A 20,785-nucleotide genomic window follows, 5' to 3' on the forward strand; every position below is an offset into this window, starting at 1 on the left:
CTCCATGCAGACTGAAGGCAAAAAAAGAATTTATTTCACCAAGTTATAACATGATACAGAAGTGCAATAATGGAGTGTAACAGGACATTTAGTTGCTAATAAACCAGAAAAAAGCACCACCACCAGGTGAGAGATGCTGGACATGAATGAAGGCGTTGGTATGTGCATTTTTAAAGGAATATTGTGAATGATAATAATTTTTATACTTTTAATCTAAAAAAAACAGAATTACGCAATGAGAGTTCCCTTTTGCGTTTATTAAAATGAGCGGGTGATATCGTTGGATGTGCAAGACTGCCTATTACCCGACTGGGATACAAGTGATGTTGCTGGTCTATTGTGGGTTAGCCTAGCATTCTGGTGAGCTGCTTTTGTATCACTCAGCTGGCAATGGTGGTGGAACGTGGTGTGAAAAGCACAGGCACAGTGTTGGGATGAAATACTGGTTGATGAAATAGGATTACGCTATGTGCTTTATCTGTTTTTATGACACTACCGAGGAGGATCGCAAACCGAGAGCTGCCAGGAGGGGGGAAACTTCTCTAAGATCAAGCGAGATTGGCTGGTCTTTAGTTCGGACAGCAAAGGGAGTTTTTGTAAGCAGAATCATTACCCTCATTGATTCTGGGCAGCACAGAGGCATGTGTGTGGTCACGTCACATCACAGAGGTTATAAGGGAGCACTGTAAAGATTCATAGTGGATTGGCAATATTACACTATTGTGTCATTTTATTTTATTTTTTTGAGGGAACTGTGGAGTAGAATAGAATTGTGGTGAAGAGGTTCATTTTAGCTTAATGTGCTGGACTGGATTTATCAACTCAAAGTTTATGTTTTTTAAGTGATTTTTATGGCATTTACAGTATATGATACTATTCATTTTATGTATGTAGATATATGCCAGTGGTACTGTTGAGCGCCTCACTGCTCATATAATAATTAAAATCAAAAGTTTCTTGTCACAAGGGATCAGTCTTTGGCATGACTTGTGAAGAATTCTGACCCACTCTTCTTTACAGAATTGTTTTAATTCTGCCACATTTGAGGCTTTATGAGCTGTCCATTTTAAGTCTCGACACAAAGTTTCAGTAGGTTTCCTGAACGGAGCAGCTAAATGTCATCTTACACTCGACCTGTCACCGATCTTGTTATCCCTCTACACAAACAACTATATATCCACTGTGAACTCTGTAAAAGTCATCAAATTTGCTGATGACACCACAATCATTGGAACTGTGACAAATGACGATGAGCTGCACTACCATCAGGAGGTAGACAGAATGTGCCAGTGGTGTATGGAGAACAGGCTGGTTCTTAACACTGCCAAAACCAGGGAGCTGGTAGTAGACTTCAGGAAGTATGTCCTCACATCTCCACCAATCTACATTGAAGGCACAGAGGTTGAAAAAGTGACCAGCATCCACCTTTTGGGCACAACCATCTCCAAGGACCTGAGCTGGAAGGCAAACTCCACCCGACGCAGAGGAAAGCCCAGCATAGACATTTCTTCCTCCGTTAACTGAAGAAGTTTGGCATGGCCCAGGAGCTGCTGATGAGTTTCTACACCACCACCATTAAGCCCGTCCTCTGTTCATCAATTCTAGTATGGTACGTTAGCTCCTCCACCAGAAACAGATATAAATTTCAGCAGGTCATTAGGTCAGCGGAGAGTATCATTGGTAGACCTCTTCTCTCACTCGACCTCCATAACACCAGACCACGCTCCAGAGTGCTGATCGCCAACGACCCCTCACACCCTGCTCACCGCTTCTTCAGTCAGCTCCCACCACGCTGCAGGTTTCAGGTCATCTCCACCAGAACTTTAATGCATAGGAACTCCCTTTTCCCCTCGGCCGTCAACCTCCTGAATTCCTTTCAGGCCCTCCCACCTCCTGTGCCCACAACCCATTATTCACACCCACCCTGACCGTGGCCGTCAAACCGATAGACTGTATAGACTGGCTAGTGAAACTATTTTTATTATGTTGCTGTCACTCCTATGTTTATTATGTTGCTGTCACTCCTGTCGTCACTTTTGTTCATGCCCCTGTCCATGTTTATTGTAGAATCTATATTTCTTTTTACTGCTCTGAGCAATTGTATGTACCAAACCCAATTTCGGGCACGACCCAGTCGTGCTTGGCGATTAAAAATATTTCTGATTTTGATTCACCTCAAGAGTTAGACTCCACTCCAAAGCTTTAATTTTTTTTCTCAGCCATTTAAAGGTGGAATTGCTCTTGTGTTTCGGATGGTCATGTAATGCATAGATTCAGCAAAGTTATTCATCCCTGAAAGCTAATGTTCCTTAGCCAATGAACATGTGTTGGCACAATATTAGTATTTGTTACTCAATGCCCCAATTATAAGATTCATATGTAGAAATGTAAATGTCAACTTCTTACTGGCCACATAGGTGGGTGAGGAAAATCTACAAGACAGGGAAGCACTGCATCAGTATGATGCAGCCGAGTGCCACATGTCAGAGCCTTGAGAGAAGACTGCTATGAATAATAAAAAGCCAATGGCTACACTTTTTCTAAACTGCATATTTGGGGCATGTGCCAGAAAGTGCTCACTGGCTAAGCAGCATCAGACAGCACAGATGAGTAACTTTACTAAGAGTGTTACAGTCCCCACATAAATGCAACCTGTGCAACATGTCAAAGCACTCCTGCTTTTAGACATTTTGGGAGAGGTCTGTACTAAGGGATTTTTGTAAAGCAATAATATTGCAGTTTGTATTTTATACACATTATTTTGAACAGTTATTGATTCTCCATATTATTGGGTATAATTTGCCTTCTTAAAACAAAAGGTATTTGTGATAATTCAGCTTTAAGTGAGCAACTGTGGTTTCCCATGATGTGCCACTCCTGAATATGCAAATTATCTCTTTATGCCCCTGAAGCCAGGCTCGTAGCCAGAACATCAAAAGAGAGGTGAACACATAGGCAAGATTGCACTTAGTGGTTAACCAGCTGACTCACAGTCCCCGCAATTGTCTATCAGACAGAAATCCCTTGCACTTTTCACATTCTCGGATTAGTATTGTGCACTGGTCTAGGGTCTTCACCTGGCTACTTGGAGGAAGCAGCTGCCAGTCTGGACTATGTGGGGGGGGCCCATCTCGCCATAGGGCTCCAAGTATTTCCAGATACACCAGCATAACTTTACCAGGAGCTGCCAGGTCACTCCTCTCACTAGCAGCCAACCAGCAGCTACTCATTGCAAACTACCCAGCATCCCTGGAGATTATACAGGGAAATCTGGTGGACAAGGGGCAGAAGAGCTAGTGAACCAACCAGCATGCCAACCAGGCGAGTCACCTGGGTAGAGCTGGAGCACTTCCACTCAGCAACCAATTGCACTGGATGTTAGCAACTGGAAGTGGCCATACACCACAAGAGTAAACAGTTAAGTAGCTTTGTAAACAGTCTGGAAGTTGTCAACAGAGCGGATTCTCATACAGGCAGGAGTCGGAAATTGGAAAGTCATCCAAAGCAGAACTCAGCAGCAAATCGAGAAGTCAGACAGGCAGAGGTTGGCAATAGAGTGGGTAGTCAACTCATTCATACAGGCGAAGGTCAGCATACACAGGCAGATACAAGGATCATGTCATGGGAGACAGACTAACCAGGAAGCTGCAATACAACAGCAGTAGTCAGAAGCTCACTCTGAACTTACATTAAAAAGGCAGTTTGGCTTGATGCGATCATTGCATGCACAAGCACCTATGCACACCCACACGCACACACCCACCAATGATGTACTTCACTGATACCTGTCCACACGTGCACAACACCTACCTCAACGCCTTGCAACACTGAGGCCTGCACCGTGACGTGCAACTCAGGCAGATGCCCACCCGCCAGGCAATACCAGCTGCCTGGCAGCCCTGCTGATCTAGTTGGCTGCAATATTGTCTCAATCACACCAGAAACAAGAATGTGGCTAAACTTGTTATTTAGGTACACACAAGGAGATTTTCTGTCAGATCAATTATTTCCAACAGGTCCAATCTGATTTTCTATTCACTTCTATGGAAAATCGATCGGAAATTAGATCGGACCTGTTGGAGAAGATCAGCAGAATAGCAGGCACTTCGTATTGCTTAAAAGAAAATAAATATGACAGCCTCCATATATTTCTCACTTCAGGTTTCCTTTAAAGGAGGCCTTGATACTTTCCTTGCATTTAAGGATCAACTGCGATATGTGAGGTTGCAGACCAGTGTTATACCTATTTTTTTCCTGAACTTGAATGGATGACTTTTTTAACCAAACGAACTATACAACTATAAAGGTGGCAGCCTCCATATTCCTCTCACATCAGGTTCCCTTTAACATGACCTCATATTGTACAAGTGGGCAATGTGTTTGTATTACAGAAATGACATAATAAATAACGAGATAATGTACACAGAGCAATAGTCCAAAACTAACCCACATCTCACAGGTGCCATTGTTCGTCCATTTTCTCCGCTTCCATACACATTGACCACAATTGCCTTCACCATATTCTCTCCCCACCTGCTCCACTTTCCCCAATCTTAGCCATTTCCTGCTCCTTATCCCTGCACAAGCAAGGATTCCTGTTGTCCCCTCTGCTGACCTATCTCTAACATCTTACTCAACATACAGACACAAGATTATCCCTTTTGTGTCCTCTGACAGAAAAAAATTCTTCTAGGTCATCCCCTATCAGATCTTCCATCCCCTCTATATCTTTCCTCATCCCGACCTACCATCATTCCCTATACCTACTGTTCCACACTCTTCCACAGTCACTGATCTTTACCATCTCCTGCCTCCATCAGTCATCCCCTTTGCTTCCTGTTCCGTTCCAGTCTATCATCACTGATCTCAGTTATCTTCCCTCCCAAGCTCCTCCAATAATTCCCGTCATCTCCCCTCCCATACCCAACACATACTCTATTATCACTAGTCACAGGTGTCACTCTACCATGACTGATCTCCATCTTCTTCTGTCCCAAGCTGCTCCATTATCAATTATTCCTGTTATCTCCCTTCCCACACCCAAGTACTGGCACCGATCACCATTACATAGTTATTTAGGTTGAAAAAAGACATACGTCCATCTAGTTCAACCATAACATTATCCTCTCTTCCATCACGGATTCTCTTTCCACTACTCTACTATCACTAGTCCCAGGTGCGTACCTAGAAGACATGGGAACCCATAGCAAAATTTTGATTGCTCCCCCCCACCCACCCAAAAAAATAAATTAGGTACCATTAAGCCCCAAGTAGCTTCCCCCATATAGGATGTCAGAGAGAAACCCCAGTATTAAGTGACCCGAATTTTGGTAGCCATATGTGCTCCCCAGTGTAGGTAGTACAAAGCGCCGGCAGTATAGTTAGACCCAGGGCTGTGGAGTCGGAGTCGGAGTCGTGGAGTCGGAGAGTCAGGCAATTTTGGGTGCCTGGAGTCGGAGTCGGAAAAAAATGCACCGACTCCGACTCCTAATGAATTTGTAACTGTAATTAAAATAGAAAATATGATAAAATGTTCTATTTCTCAGATAATAGTCATTAAAAATAATGTATATATACAGTATATACAGTAATAGCTGTGCTTAGTCCACAAAAATGAAATAAACCAATCAAAATTAGTTACTTGTGCTGCTTCAATAAAGCAGTCCCCGTATTTTTAAGGTCAGATATACATATCTGATTGTGACTGTATATATGATGTGTACACAGGAATCTCTTATATATACTAAATAGCATCTATGCTGTAAGAATAAAGCCTGATGTGTAGCTGTGTCACTAATAGAGATGGTCAACGAGATGGAAATAATTCTGCATTGATGCTGATTTATGCAAATGTATGCACTCCCTTTGCTGATGAAATCAAATAATTTGATATGTTGTTAAAATTTGGTTTGGTGACTACAAATTAAAGGGTACCTGAGACGGATGAAAAGTAAAGTTTTATACATACCTGGGGCTTCCTCCAGCCCCCTTCAGGCTTATTCAGTCCCTCGCTGTCCTCCACCACCCGGATCTTCTGCTATGAGTCCTGGTAATTCAGCCAGTCAGCGCTGTCCGGCCGCATGCCGCTCCCACAGCCAGGAACATTCTGCACCTGCGCAATAGTGCTGCACAGGTGTAGTATGCTCCTGGCGGTGGAGTGTGTGCATGCGCACTACGCCCGACTGGCTCAAGTACCTGGACTCATAGCAGAAGATCCAGGTGGTGGAGGAGGACAACGAGGGACTGATTATCCTGAAGGCGGCTGGAGGAAGCCCCAGGTATGTATAAAACTTTAATTTCATCTGTCTCAGGTTTACTTTGTTACACAGTAGTACTATACTCTACATATGCACTCCCCACAGAGCTGCAGGGAATCCACTGAGAATGCTGTGCACATTGAACACAGAGGTGTTGTCTGTCACCCATAAACCTTGTTCAGGTTGTGCATGAAGAATGTGAAATAGAGGAAGAATCTCCTCATTCCCCTGCACAGTACCTGCACATCATTCTTACATGTACCCACACTTACATTGCCTAGGGCCTGATAGATGTTCTTTGTTCCTGTTTGTACCTTTTACAAGTACTCTTACCAAGGACTAGTTTTATTCTAAAGGGAATAAATATAGTAGTCTACATATCCTTCTCACTTCAGTTGTCTTGTAAAATTCCTAAGCGTTGGCAGTTAAGAGACGAATTTCATGTTACATACTTTTAATCAACAAAATTGTAATATGCAAATTAGAGGAGTCGGAGTCGAGGAGTCGGAGTCGGTGGAATCCTAAACTGAGGAGTCTGAGTCGGAGTCGGTGGATTTTTGGACCGACTCCACAGCCCTGGTTAAACCCCCAGTATAGGTAGCCCAATAAGCCCCTCTCCCAGTGTAGGTAGCCAGATTAGCCCTCCCCCCCACACCCAAATATAGGTAGCCAGGTTCTCAAGTGTAGTTAGCCAGGTTAGCCCCCCACAGTATAGGTAGCCCAAAGTACAGGCAGCTTTGTTAGCCAGATTAGGCCCTCCACCCCCCCCCCTCCCAAAGTAGGGGTAGGCCTCAAGTATAGGTAGCTAGATTAGCCCCTAAAGTATAGGTAGCTTGATTAGCTCCTAAGAACTATTGGTACCCAAATTAGCCCTCAAATATAGGTAACCAGATAACCCCTCCCCCCCCCAAAGGTATAGGTAGGCCCCCAAGTTTACATAGCCATATTAGTCTCAAGTATAGGCAGTGTGATTATCCCCTAAGAAGTATTGGTAGCCAAATTAGCCCCCAAATATAGGTAGCCACGTCCCTTATGCAATGTAAGCGAACCAAGCACTGTAGGGAGGTGACATATTTCTTCAGGCTCTACCGACGATCTACCTTCTGCCTAGTATCCGAGTAACTAAGATTACAGCACCCTCTCTCATCATGTAACTCACATGAAAAGAGAGGGCGCTGAAGTCATGGATACGAGGATCCTAGGAGGAAAGTAGATTGTTGGTAAAGACCACCAGACCCCTTCAGCTACAGGCCCCAAAGCAGTTGCTATGGTGTTTCTTATGCCACTGAATCTACAATCACTGATTTCAATCATCTTCCCTACTAAGCTGCTCCTGTGTATGGTCTTGGCCAGCACGCAGCTTAGTTTCAGGGTGTTGGCAACCTTCTTATAGACTAGGCAGTCATAGGGCAAAAATTATTTTGTTAAGCTCCTCAGCGTTCTTTGCTATGAGGTGCCATGTTGAACTTCAGTGACCAGTATGAGAGAGTTAGAGTGATCACACCAAATTTAACTCACCTGTTCCCCCATTCCCACCTGGGTCCTGGTAACACTAGAGACTAACATGACCCTAGGGCGGGACAATGTCTAACTGAGCAGAATTTGACATTCTTCACTTAAAGGTGTACACACTTTTTTTGCCAGCAGTTTAGACATGGCTATGTGGTGAGTTATTTTAATGAGGCAGCAAATTTACACTGTAATACAAGCTGTACTCTGACTAAACATTGTATATACATTGGCCTCAATTCACTAAGATCATGCTGGAGATAATAAGGCAAGAGAAAACTTACCTCCACACAGTGAGAGAGTTATCTTATCTCTTCATTCCTTAAATTACCTCCTCTGTAGTTAATTTACCTCCTCTGTAGTTATTTTCACACGCAGTTAATAAACAGCCTGTCTTTAACTCTGGAGTTATTTTAAGGATTGGAGAGTTAACTTAACTTCCTTGCCGGTTATCCCGAGCTCAGCTCGGGGTAACCTGCGCAGGAGGATTTCTCAGGCCCCGCTGGGCCGATTTGCATAATTTTTTTTGTTACATGCAGCTAGCACTTTGCTAGCTGCTTGTAACATTCGATCACCGGCGCTCGCCGCCGATCCGCCGCGCCGAGCGCCCCCCGCCCCAGACCCCTGCGCAGCCTGGCCAATCATTGCCAGGCAGCACTGAGGGGTGGATCGGGATTCCCTGTGACGTCCCGACGTCCATGACATCTATGACGTCATCCCGCCCCGTCGCCATGGCGACCGAGGAAGCCCTGCAGGAAATCCCGTTCTGAACGGGATTTCCTGCTTACTTTGATCGCCGAAGGCGATCGGAGTGGGTGGGGGGATGCCGCCGCTCAGCGGCTATCATGTAGCAAGCCCTGGGCTCGCTACATGATAAAAAATTTTTAAAAAAGTTCAGCGCTGCCTCCTTGCCGGCGGGAATTAGACCGGCAAGGAGGTTAAAGACAGAAGAGTTCACTTTAGGTTTGCCTGAGGTAAAATGTTTTTCTGAATACTACATGCCTTATCACCATGGTAACAACTCTAGAAACGTTATTAAAGACAGGAGATAAGCTTAGTGAATTGAGGCCATTGTCATTTACACTGTCATATTTTCAGTGTTGTCCCATAAAAGATAGATTAAAATATTTACAAAAATGTTAGAAGTGTATTCACTTTTGTGAGATGCTGTAAGTACTGCATTTTAAAAGGTAAATATCATTGAATACACCTTTAAAGAGAACCCGAGGTGTGTTTAAAGAATGTTATCTGCATACAGAGGCTGGATCTGCCTATACAGCCCAGCCTCTGTTGCTATCCCAAACCCGACTAAGGTCCCCCTGCACTCTGCAATCCCTCATAAATCACAGCCACGCTGCTGACAAACAGAATAATATTCTTCAAACCCACCTCGGGTTCTCTTTAAAACCTGAACGCATTTGTTAAAGGGGGACACCATTCTCAAAATGATGTATATTAAAGGGCATTTGAAGTGGAGCTAATGTCAAAGATGTGCAGCAACGCTTACATTTTATAGTATTCCCGTGTGGCTGAATATTTGAAGGCAACATTACTGGTAATAGCTGCTTTCACTGTACTTTTCCTTCAGTGAATCCCCACCGCCAAGTCTCTATAAATTATGACACTACTAAGCATGAAAAGTAAAAAGAAACGTCAAAAAGAAGGGTGCTTCCATAAGTGGCAGAGTTAAATTTTAATTTTGGTCCGTGGATACATTTTTTTATGAAGACACACAAATAGGGGCTAAATTTTACTAACACATTAGAAAAAGACCAGACAGTTCAATTCAATTCGTGAAATGATTTGAGGGGGGGGGGGGGGGGGGAGTGGAGAAAAGAACAAGCAGGTCTAGTTAAAACTGTAAAATCATCACAACTGAAGAGTGAAGCATTTCCTCCCAGCAACGCACTGTTAACTGCTTACCTTCTGAAGGGTACTTACAGCAAAGTATAATTCATAACACACCATTTTGATGACAGATCTACATAATAAATGATTACAGTAAGTAACAAAAAAGAAAAAGTGTATAGTAAACAAATATTTCTTGCATACTGAGAAAACTACTACCTATTCTCTTATACACGCATTAAACTTATTAGATTTCCAGAGTCTAAACTGAGGTGAGGAGTTCTCTCTGGTAGGAAATAGTTAACAGGGAACCACAGCAGCTCAAGCGTGCCAGTGAACGAGCAATGGCCTACTAAATTTGGCACAGCTCAAGGCACCAGTGCATAGATGATTCTGCTCTTCAGTAAACACCACACTCTCTAGTACTGTAAAGTGTCAATTAATTCCGCGTTTAGATCCACGACACACTGATACGGATCAGTTTACTCAGAGACTCGCGTTACACAGCAGCTTGAAAAGAAGTGACCCGCAAGAGTTAAGTGTACAAGCTGCACATCAGTGCATTGACACAAACAATGCTATGCAGGCCAGCGCTGAGCCTGTTATTGTGTTCAGAGGTAGAGGGAGGAAATTCGCAAATGACAAAAGCCACTTCCCTCTTCACATACGATTACATAGCTAGCCTGTACTGCAAGCACTCTGCATTATGAAGTAACAATAAAAATAAAGGCCACATGGACCGGGTCCACATGGAGAGACCGTGAAAAAGGAAGCAAACAAGAAGATTTTTCATGGAGATCAACAAACAAAAATGAGAGCCACTTACAGAGAGAGGAAGGAGGAAGCTGCCAACTTAATCTGATTGTACCACGGCTGTAAACATGTTGTACTTTTGCAAGCCAGAGTGTCGAGCATTGACACAGCTGCCGTCAAACAAGCTCCCTCGCATGATTAAGGATTCTGACTGCTTTGCAGCACAGTCGACACTGACCTGTTCCTGGGGGAAGACGTAGCAACACTGATTGTGCGTACCAACACTGATCGCGCCTACCAACTGTGCTGGGGACAGGCACTTGTTAAAACAGCAAGTTTCAGGTCTTACCAGTCGGGTACCAGAAGTTCAGAGAACTGGACACATGCCAAGAACAACACGAGCACAGGGGAAAAAAATCTGCAGCTTTCTCCACCCACAGGGCTGTTTTGTAAATGCTGCTAAATAACTGCATCTTTATGTTATTTGCTGATAACTAATAAACCAAATTGAAAATGTACAGTATGTGACCCACATAGAAAAAGCTGTCTTTCAGGGGAAAATGGGAGAGCTTAAAGAGTTTTGAAGTTCATTTTTCTTACCTAATGATTTTGTAACAGAGTGGAAGAAATGTAAACTCTACTGAGCAGGACTCTTCTAACAAGTTTATTTTTCCAATGAATAATTATAAATCGTTGGCCATTAATATTATTAATTTTAGTTATACAAAAACTGATGTCTTAAAAGTACAATTGCACATGAAATGTAAAAAAATTTTTTTCCTCTCTCTGCATTTTGGCATGCTGACTAAACACTTCCCTAACAGACAGTACCTTTACAAAAATGCAATGCATGAGTACAGTGGATGATGAAACATACCCAAAAGCATGCGATTCAGGAGTGAATTGGCCCAATTCTAGAACATTTTGCACACTAACTTTTTGAAAGATTTCTTTGATTGTACTGCATAAAAGTGCAAAAATGGGAACATTCTACATAGTCTGCAACCTAACTTAAAATGTACCGTATAATTTCTTGCAGTTAAAGGGAACCTGCAGCAAAAGGTATATGGAGGCTTCCATATTGATTTTCATTTAAACAATACCAGTCGCCTGGCTGCCCTGCTAATCATGCTGGCATCAGTAGTGTCTGATTCACACAACTGAAACAAGCATGAAGCTAATCTTGTCAGAGTTTTCTCAGAAACACCTGATCAGCATGCTTGTTCAGGTTCTGTGGCTAAAGGTTTTAGAAGTAGAGGATCAGCTTAAAATTCAGGCAATTTAAATTGTTTAAAATTACATATAAGTCAGCTACATATCCCTCACTTCAGGTTCTCTTAAAAAAAAATCACTACAGGCATAGGCACAGATGTAAATAGTGCCAAATGTGGGGAGGTGTGCAGTCCAGAGGAGTCCCAAGACTTCCTACGGATGCAGGAAAAACAGAGAGTGAAACAAGGAGCCCCTTATGGTGTAGTATATTAACCACTTCAGCCTTCAGGTCGTTTTCACTTTATGCATCCGAGCAATGGTCACCTACCATTCATTAGCCTATAACTTTATCACTACTTATCACAATGTACTGATCTATATCTTGTTTTTTCCGCCACCAATTAGGCTTTCTTTGGGTGGTACATTTTGCTAAGAGCTACTTTACTGTAAATGCATTTTAACAGGAAGAATAAGAAAAAAAACGGAATTCATTATTTCTCAGTTTTCAGCCATTATAGTTTTAAAATAATACATGCCTCCATAATTAAAATCCATGTATTGTATTTGCATAATAGTCCCAGGCATTACACCGTTTAAATTATGTCCCTATCACAATGTATGGCGACAATATTTTATTTGGAAATAAAAGTGCATTTTTTTCTGTTTTGCATCCATCACCATTTACAAGCTTATAATAAAAAAAATAGAAATATTTCATCTTTCCATGCATATTTAAAAAGTTTAGACCCTTAGGTAAATATTTACTTTTTTTTATTGTAATTTTTTATTAAACATTTTATATGGGTATTTTTGGGAGGGTGGGATGTAAATTGTAATTTTTTTATGTAAATATGTGTTTATTTTTTTTACATGTAGTTGTAGTTTTACTATTTGGCCACAAGATGAGCCATGAGTTTGTTTACAATTACGTCACTCTAAGCGTAACATGTATGCTTAGAGGGACACAGGGGGCCGTAAGAGGCAGAAAAGGCGAGGCTTCCAAGAGATAAATAATAAAAGGAACGGTGTTCCCATACGTTGATCTCCTGTCTAGCGATCGATGGCGGTAACGAGCGTGGGGGCACGCGGCAGCAAGGGAGGAGTATCTACGTCCCTGCAAGGTAAAGCAGGGACGTAGATATTCATCCCGGGGAGGAGGAAGTGGTTAAAGGACATGATCCCTGCACTTTGATTGGCCCAATAGGCTTCTTGCTACAAACAGTAACATTTTTGTCAGTAAATGTAATTCTTCCTTGAAAACGAAAAACAGAAAAAATATTTTATTTAACTTTTTAAACATATTTCACTCAAAAATGTTGTTTTATCTTCAGAAAGTACAACATTTTGTTTGTGTTCAAGCCCAATTCCTATGGAAAAAAAACAATATATAAAATATGTCCTATTTCATGTAGGTTTTCTTGTCAAAAATCCTACGTAAACCTAATGAGTGCAAAATGTCTAAAAACTGCTTGGCAGTAGATGTTTGCGTTTAGAACAAAACGACTGGCAGGGAAAGGGTTAAACACTACATTGACCTGTACAGGCAAAGATCAGCAATACTTTGGCGAAAAGATACATTTACTATTCTGTGGTACTTCTTTTAGCTATATCAAGTGACATTTGACAAAAAGGATGGTAGGTTTTAACTTTTATATTACATGCATACTTGCATGTTTTTTCCAGCTAAACACTGAATGCCATCTATGGTTATTTGATATGAATCACAAGCTTCAAACATGCGAATTGAAATAGCAAAACAAAAAAACAGACCAACATACTGCTTCTATTGGTTAAAATTATCTGAAAATTCAGATTCAGGAATTGAGTAAATGTACAGGTTTGTGTACATTGATGATAAATGATACCGTGGTGAAATGACCATGGTGGCTGCAGGCATGTGTGGGCAGGAGTCCTCATGCTTTCCGCTCCCCCATTCAGGGTAAGTAAGGTCTACTTACTGCATAGTTACTGGCTTACTGAACAAAAAGACGAGATTTGAACTATCCAGCCATCCAAAGACAGCATACAGACTTGGTGTCCCCACCCCCTCCCCCCCAAGCTCTTTCAGGCGGGTGCCCCACCCAGCTAATTTTGGTGGGCACCCGGCTGTCATCAGCTTGCCTCCTAATCCTCCACCTATGTTGTAAGCAGAATTGCCCAGAGAAGCACCAGCCCTGTATTCCCCTGGTTTTGCCCCAACCGGCTACTTTTTCATGCCACCCGGCTGGAGAAAAATTCTGGAGGGGAACACTGCAGACTAAATAGTATACAGCTGGGAACATTAGACTTGCAGAAGGACTTCGGAATACTTATTGATAATAATGTTAGTAGTTGTATTTACTGTCAAGAAGCACTAGGATGGGAAAAAAAACACTTATTCGGCATCATACAACAGAAAGTACAGTGGAGTCTTAGAATAGGAATAAAAAAAAAAACAGGCAACTTAATTAATCAAAAGGGGTACTACATGGAGATGGTAAAATTGGTCAGCATTTGCCCATTAAAAATTGAATGTGTGTATTCAACTTCAACTCAATATTTTTTTCCCAAAACCTGTTCTCAAACCACTAACAGTGCATATTTTCAAGATAGCCTCACATATACATAGGCTGGTAACTGGGAGCTCAACAATAACCTACCTGTTTGTATACCAATAAAATATGCACTGTGGTGGGAGACAGGACAGATTTGTGAAACATCCATGTCTATTATCACTGAGATCAGGGGAATTTATTTGAATTTGCATGTAAGATATATAAGATATTTCCTCAAAAATGTGTAGCTGCAATGGACAAAAAAAAGAAAAGAATTGTAAACGTTGTAAATGGTTCAAAATTTAATTTAAAAAATAAGAGCCATCCAAGCACCTTTTCTGCTTATCTGACACATTTTAATGATGTAAAATCATAGTAATAAGCCACCAAAATACCTTGGTCTAATTTTAAAAGAAAGTAAAATAGATGTAACATACCACAGAGGCACCCATGATGGAGCTCTGTAAAAACAGCGCAGAAGATTTGGGCACAGTCGGTGTCATCATATGCTGTAGTAGGAATTACAGCTATAGCAGCGCTCAGTGAGTAATTTGGGCGCTGCTAGATGACGGAGCACAAGTCACTGCACAAACACTCATTCAGCCGCCAGCAATAGCTGGAAGCCGAATTACGTCTTTCCTCCACTATCCATGGCGGCCTGGAGGGGGAATAGTAATAAATGCCGTTGGGACTCGTGCAGGAGCAGGGTATTTCATATATCAGCTTTATCCGCGCCCAAATCTCCCGGCGGTTATGTAATAGGTATGCTCCATAATCCCCAAAAGAGATCAAGCACTTCCAAAAAATACACAAATCCAGAATCTCATCACCATGGAGACAATACAGCCCAAGGACCGTATGTGCGACCCTTGTTTCCTTGGGTCACTCCTGTTTACTACCACATGCCAAAACATGCTAATATGGTAATTGGTTCCTTCACCTAGATTGTGGTTGAGATATCAGACTGAAACATTAGATTGTGAGCTCCACTGAGGCACAGTTTGTAACATAACCATGGGCTCTAATTTAACCTCTTACCGACCGCCCATTGCACAGGGGCGGCCGGAAATTGGATCCCGCAAGGACCGCCGCATGTAAAATTGGCAGCGGTCCTTGTATGGGCATGGGCGGAGCGATCACACCATTCGTGATGCGATCAGCCACTGGCGCTTGGCTCCGCCCCCCTCGCGCTGTAACCCGCCGGCTGTTTGGAAGCGACGGCGGGTTACTAGCACCCGGATCGCCGCATACAAAGTGTATAATACACTTTGTAATGTATACAAAGTGTATTATACAGGCTGCCTTCTGCCCTGGTGGTCCCAGTGTCCGAGGGACCCCCAGGGCAGGCTGCAGCCACCCTAGTCTGCACCCAAGCACACTGATTTCCCCCCCCCTGCCCCCTGATCGCCCACAGTACCCCTCAGACCCCCCCCCCCCCCGCCCACCCCCCAGACCACTGTTTGCACCCAATCACCCCCCTAATCACCCATCAATCACTCCCTGTCTATCTGTAAACGCTATTTTTTTATGCCCTAAACTGCCCCCTGCTCCCTCCTGATCACCCACCCCCCCACACCCCTCAGATTCTCCCCAGACCCCCCCCCCCTGTGTACTGTATGCATCTATCCCCTTGATCACCTGTCAATCACCCGTCAATCACCCATCAATCACCCCCTGTCACTGCCACCCATAAATCAGCCCCTAACCTGTCCCTTGCAGGCAATGTGATCACCCACCCACACCAATAGATTGCCCGCAGATCCGACGTCAGATCACCTCCCAAGTGCATTGTTTACATCTGTTCTCTACCCTAAACACCCACTAATTACCCATCAATCACCCATCAATCACCCCCTATCACCACCTGTCACTGTTACCCATCAGATCAGACCCAAATCTGCCCCTTGCGGGCACCCAATCACCCGCCTACACGCTCAGATTGCCCTCAGACCCCCCCTTATCAATTCGCCAGTGCATTAATTACATCTGTTCTTCCCTGTAATAACCCACTGATCACCTGTCAATCACCCATCAATCACCCCCTGTCACTGCCACCCATCAATCCCCCCCTGTCACTGCCACCCATCAATCAGCCCCTAACCTGCCCCTTGCGGGCAATCTGATCACCCACCCACACCAATAGAACGCCCGCAGATCCGACGTCAGATCACCTCCCAAGTGCATTGTTTACATCTGTTCTCTACCCTAAACACCCACTAATTACCCATCAATCACCCCCTATCACCACCTGTCACTGTTATCCATCAGATCAGACCCTAATCTGCCCCTTGCGGGCACCCAATCACCCGCCTACACGCTCAGATTGCCCTCAGACCCCCCCTTATCAATTCGCCAGTGCATTAATTACATCTGTTCTTCTCTGTAATAACCCACTGATCACCTGTCAATCACCCATCAATCACCCCCTGTCACTGCCACCCATCAATCAGCCCCTAACCTGCCCCTTGTGGGCAATCTGATCACCCATCCACACCAATAGATCGCCCGCAGATCCAACGTCAGATCACCTCCCAAGTGCATTGTTTACATCTGTTCTCTACCCTAAACACCCACTAATTACCCATCAATCACCCCCTGTCACTGCTACCCTTCAGATTAGACCCCTATCTGCCCCTAGGGCACTCAATCACCCGCCCACACCCTCAGAATGCCCTCAGGCCCCAGCCCTGATCACCTCGCCAGTGCATTGCTTGCATCTATTCCCCCCTCTCTAATCACACCTTGAGACACCCATCAATCACCTCCTGTCACCCCCTAGCACACCTAACCATCAGATCAGGCCCTAATTTGCCCCGTGTGGGCTCCTGATCACTCGGCCAAACCCTCAGATCCCCCTCAGACCCCCTTCCGATCACCTCCCCAGTGCATTGATTGCATCTATTTTCCCCTCTAACCACTCCCTGAGACACCCATCAATCACCTCCTGTCACCCCCCTAGCACTCCTATCCATCAGATCAGGCCCAATACAACCTGTCATCTAAAAGGCCACCCTGCTTATGACCGGTTCCACAAAATTCGCCCCCTCATACACCACCTGTCATCAAAATTTGCAGATGCTTATACCCCTGAACAGTCATTTTGAGACATTTGGTTTCCAGACTACTCACGGTTTTGGGCCCGTAAAATGCCAGGGCGGTATAGGCACCCCACAAGTGACCCCATTTTAGAAAAAAAAAGACACCCCAAGGTATTCTGTTAGGTGTATGACGAGTTCATAGAAGATTTTATTTTTTGTCAACAGTTAGCGGAAATTGATGTTTATTGTTTTTTTCACAAAGTGTCATTTTTCACTAACTTGTGACAAAAAATAAAATCTTCTATGAACTCACCATACTCCTAACGGAATACCTTGGGGTGTCTTCTTTCTAAAATGGGGTCACTTGTGGGGTTCCTATACTGCCCTGGCATTTTAGGGGCCCTAAACCGTGAGGAGTAGTCTAGAAAACAAATGCCTCAAAATGACCTGTGAATAGGACGTTGGGCCCCTTAGCGCACCTAGGCTGCAAAAAAAGTGTCACGTGGTATCGCCATACTCAGGAGAAGTAGTATAATGTGTTTTGGGGTGTATTTTTACACATACCCATGCTAGGTGGGAGAAATATCTCTGTAAATGGACAATTGTGTGTAAAAAAAAAATCAAACAATTGTCATTTACAGAGATATTTCTCCCACCGAGCATGGGTATGTGTAAAAATACACCCCAAAACACATTATACTACTTCTCCTGAGTACAACGGTACCACATGTGTGGCACTTTTTTACACCTTAAAGAGGAACTCCAGTGAAAATAATGTAATAAAAAAAGTGCTTCATTTTTACAATAATTATGTATACATGATTTAGTCAGTGTTTGCTCATTGTAAAATCTTTCCTCTCCCAGATTCACATTCTGACATGTTTTACATGGTGACATTGTTACTGTGGGCAGATTATGTAGCTGGTCTGGCTTTAACAGACAGCTGTAAGCAGCTATTTCCTGTCTGAACATTGTTACATTGTGGCAGTTTGCCCAGAGTACCTTACGGTACCAGAGCCTCTTGTGGGAGGGGTTTCAGCACAAAATCAGTCATACAGCGCCCCCTGATGGTCTGTTTGTGAAAATCATTTTTCTCATGTAAAAGTGGGTATCAGCTACTGATTGGGATAAAGTTCAATTCTTGGTCGGAGTTTCTCTTTAAGTGCGCTAAGGGGCCCAAAGTCCAATGCGTACCTTTAGGATTACACAGGTCATTTTGCGACATTTGGTTTCAAGACTACTCCTCACGGTTTAGGGCCCCTAAAATGCCAGGGCAGTATAGGAACCCCACAAATGACCCCATTCTAGAAAGAAGACACCCAAAGGTATTCCGTTAGGAGTATGGCGAGTTCATAGAAGATTTTATTTTTTGTCACAAATTAGCGGAAAATGACACTTTGTGAAAAAAAAACAATTAAAATCAATTCTGCTGTGACACCATTCCATTGAGCAGCATTTGAGTAGGAAAAGCAATATTGCTTACAGTGAGCAGTTTGTATGCAATCTTTAGTATATCTGAACATACAGCAAGTGTATTCATTAACGTTAATTTTTTTTTTATAACAATGGAAATTCAGTTGAACTGTCAGATCAGTTTCTTTAAACTAAACTAAAAAAAAACTGAACATAACATAAAGGACAAGTAATGAGACGTGGTTTGATTCTCCACATCAAAGTCCATTGAGAGAAACTAAAACTATCCCGAGTAATATTTGACTGGCTCTCCTCCTATTTACACCAGAAGACTACTGTGCTGTAAGTATATTTAACTCACTGGGATCTCCAATTATATAGCTATATAAAAAGAAGACAAATGTTCATAAGACAAAGACAGTGTAAAAAAAAATCTGAAGCTAAACAAAGATCTTTCAACTTTCTATACTTTACATCTACAATTTCAAAATAAATAAATTACACACAAGTGATGAAAATAGCCTGTTTGACTGGCTATCATCTAAACACCCAATAAAGCGGGTTAGTATACCAAATCAGATTGGCTATTAAGATAAACAAAGCAGAAACAGAATATAGGAATGGTCAATGAGATGCAAGTAATTAAATCAAATTACACCCAGATGGGATTTGATTGGCCCAATTTCAAGCTGTATAAATTTGCATACAATCCTACATCAACTTGGAATTATTTGAATCTCATTGTCCATCCCTAGCAGTCATGCAACATCCATATAAGTATCAAGCAAAAAATTTCCATTTTTTTATTTTATTTATATAGTCCTCAGATAAGACACAGAATTGTACACTAAAGCCCGGTACAAACATCCATTTTTGATTGGCCAATCACTGGCCAATGTTTCCATTTCTTTGTAGAATAAGAGTTTTCCTACACAATCTACTCAATCTGTTCGCCCTCATCCTACACGGGGTGGTAAAATTGGCCAGTGATGGATGTGTGTACAAGGCCTAAAGCCTGGAACACACTTTCAATTATGATTGGTCAATCACTGACCAATTTTACTACCTCCATGTTGTATGATGGTCAACAGATATTGAATACTATGAGCAAACTGTGTAGGTAAACCCTCACACTACATTGAGGTAGTAATATTGTTCAGTGATTGGCCAATCATAATTGAACGTGTGTACCAGACTTAAAGTCTGATAAACATATGCAAGTTTGATTGGCCAATTTTACCACCTCCATGTAGCATGAGGACCAAAATATTTTGAGCACTATGTGGAGATTGTGTAGGTAAGCTCTCATACTACATGGAAGTAGTAAAATTGACCCATCAACATTGGATGTGTGTAACAAGCTTAAGACATTGCAAAAAATGAATAAAAGCACTCTACGTAAAAAAAAAAAAAAAAAAAGTTAAAAACATTAACCACTTGCCGACCGCCTACTTCATATTGGCGGCGGCAAAGTGGCAGCCCCAGGACCACGTAACGCAGAATGGCGTCGGGTCCTGGGGGAGGGGATTGCGGGCGATCGCACGCGCGGAATGCGCGCGCATCGCCGGCATTAGGCTCCGCCCACATGTGCCGTCAACCCGCCGGCCAATCAGCAGCGCCGGCGGGTTGCAACTTTTTGAAATGGCCAATTGAAAGTGTATAATACGCTTTGTTAGGTAAACAAAGCGTATTATACACGCTGCCTCCTCCCTGGTGGTCACAGCGCTCGATCGACCACCAGAGAGGAAGGCAGCACTGTGAGTGACACCACACACACACTGATCCTGCCCACCCTGCACACTGATCGCCCACAGCACCCATCAGAGCCCCCCCTGCCCACCCCCTGACAGCACTGTTTGCACCCAATCACCCCCCTAATCACCTATCAATCACCCCCTGTCACTAACTGTCAACGCTATCTTTTAGATCAGGTCCTAAACTTCCCCCTGGGGGCGCCTGATCACCCCCCCACACCCTCAGATCCTCCCCAGACCTCCCCCCCCCCCCCCGTGTACTGTATACAGCTATTCTCTGTAATCACCTGTCAATCACCCATCGATCACCCCCTGTCACTGCCACCCATCAGATTAGACCCTAACCTGCCCTTTGCGGGCATCTGATCACCCACCCACACGCTCAGATCGCCCACAGGCCCACCCTCATAACACCTACCAAGTGCATTGTTTACATCTTTTCTCTCCTCTAAACACCTACTGATCAC

At 43.3% G+C, this 20,785-nt stretch overlaps 1 protein-coding gene across 3 annotated transcripts in view; it reads right to left on the minus strand.

The window, feature by feature from the left end:
- The window catches only part of ATXN7L1 (ataxin 7 like 1), a 121,710-nt gene that overhangs the window by 45,086 nt on the left and 55,839 nt on the right, over nt 1–20,785 (minus strand). The window contains exon 1 of one of the 3 annotated variants that reach the window (XM_068276269.1): nt 10,441–10,646. The exons of the other annotated variants lie outside the window; for them this stretch is intronic. The gene's annotated coding sequence lies outside the window, so the exon portion shown is untranslated. Of the gene's footprint in view, nt 1–10,440; nt 10,647–20,785 lie in introns of those variants that run through there. 3 annotated transcript variants of the gene reach the window in all.

Source organism: Hyperolius riggenbachi, chromosome 3, assembly GCF_040937935.1.
Source record: "Hyperolius riggenbachi isolate aHypRig1 chromosome 3, aHypRig1.pri, whole genome shotgun sequence".
NCBI classification, from domain to species: domain Eukaryota; kingdom Metazoa; phylum Chordata; class Amphibia; order Anura; family Hyperoliidae; genus Hyperolius; species Hyperolius riggenbachi.